The following is a 1,259-nucleotide window of genomic DNA, read 5'->3' as shown; positions in this document are numbered from 1 at the left end:
GGGGGGGGGGGAGGCCCTCCATCCTGACAATAATGGCTGATCCGCGACGTCTCTGCGCGCGAAATGTCACGTTGGAGCGAGTGGGGTGGCGGTGGGGGATGATGCGGGGCCGAGGTGCGTGGTGCGTGAAAGGGGAACTCTGGAGCACTTTCAGAATTCGCGTCTTCTTGATAAAGGAAAGCAGATGTTTGAGGGGAGTGGTCGACAAGTGAAACAAACATTCGTTTCTCCGTCTCTTTTCAATATCACGCACTCCGTTTTCATTATTGTTTTGAAGTAACGCCCCGGAGCTTGTGAGTGGATTGAGATGAAAGGCGCACCTCCTACCGGCACTCTTGTGCCCTTCCTCTCCTCTTCCTTGACGCGAAATGGACAATGAAGCGGCGGAAGGCTTGTCCTGCTCTTATAAATATGCAAATGGTTTGTTCGGCTCGCCTCGCCGCGCGCATCCGATCGGACCATCCTTGTAAATCGAGCCCCCTCCCTGCCCCTCTCCTCCTCTTCTTCCCGACAGTTAACGCGTTCCCAAAACGTTCCGAAAATTTGTCACGCTGGCCCGGGCGGGCGGGCGGGTGTCTCTGGGCCGCGGGAGCGCCGCTTGCGCCGCTCACCGGATGAGGACTCGCCTTTCTCTTTATGACGCCGTATATAATCGGCCGATGCTTTCGGTCGGGCTTGGACCATGCAGCATAATGACTTAATTCATTTAGCAGACCGGTCGGTAAAGTAAATACATTATGCATACGCGTAGGTGAATATTCCTGCATAATCGTGGCAGACTTGCTTCAGAAAAGGACGGGGGGGTGGGGGGGGGGCAGGTGAGTGGACAGAGAGAGAGAAAGAGGTGGGGCGAATGGGTGGAAAGAGGTAAGAAGACAGAAAAGGGGGGAGGGGGGCGGGCGTAGGGCCCAGGCGGCGGGGCGCGATATCGGACGCAAATAAGACGGCGCCAGACGCCCCTTTCTTTCACCACCTCTCCCCCTCTCCCTCTGGGGAGAGCTCCCCCCTGCCTTGCTCGCTCCCTCCTGCCTTACTCGATCCTTGATCAGAACAATAGCGTACTTGTTCCGTTTCCGTGTGACGCGCGCCGCATCGAGAAAAGCAGGGGGGTTGGTCTCTCCGATAAGCGATCGCGGAGGCGGAACGGAAGGCGCGACTGCAGCAGCAGCAGGTAAAAACCAAACGCGTCGAGACGGGCTGCATTTTAATTGACAGCCGACGAGCCGGGGGGGGGGGGGGGGGGGGGGGGGGGGGGAGGC

This window comes from Frankliniella occidentalis, unplaced genomic scaffold, assembly GCF_000697945.3.
Source record: "Frankliniella occidentalis isolate FOCC.00 unplaced genomic scaffold, Focc_3.1 Scaffold48, whole genome shotgun sequence".
In the NCBI taxonomy this organism is placed as follows: Eukaryota; Metazoa; Arthropoda; class Insecta; order Thysanoptera; family Thripidae; genus Frankliniella; species Frankliniella occidentalis.
The sequence above is the reverse complement of the archived record's forward strand: the minus strand, read 5'-3'. Positions refer to the sequence as shown.